The sequence below is a fragment of the Nanorana parkeri genome, unplaced genomic scaffold (genome assembly GCF_000935625.1).
Source record: "Nanorana parkeri isolate BGI_ZX_2015 unplaced genomic scaffold, ASM93562v1 scaffold1335, whole genome shotgun sequence".
NCBI lineage: Eukaryota > Metazoa > Chordata > Amphibia > Anura > Dicroglossidae > Nanorana > Nanorana parkeri.
The window spans coordinates 37,941-38,214 of NW_017307603.1; positions in this window are offsets into that span (position 1 = coordinate 37,941).

Sequence of the window (274 nt, forward strand, 5' to 3'; positions counted from 1 at the left end):
TGCAGCCTGCAAAACCCCCCACAGATCCAATTTTGTTCTGCCCCAGGTGCCTGTAAATCTGGTTACGCCACTGCTTTCAATATATCTTTATTCCTGCTTGTAATACAAGTCCAGTTAATGTCCACCTACCGTATAATTAAAGCCTCTCCCTTCATTGTCATTTGAGTTATCTCATCATTCAGCATATTATAATAATCCTCAGACCGTCCTGGGTAATTGTACCTACACCTATTCTAAGGGAAGATCCCTCTCTAGTTTGTAGGCAGACCTATAC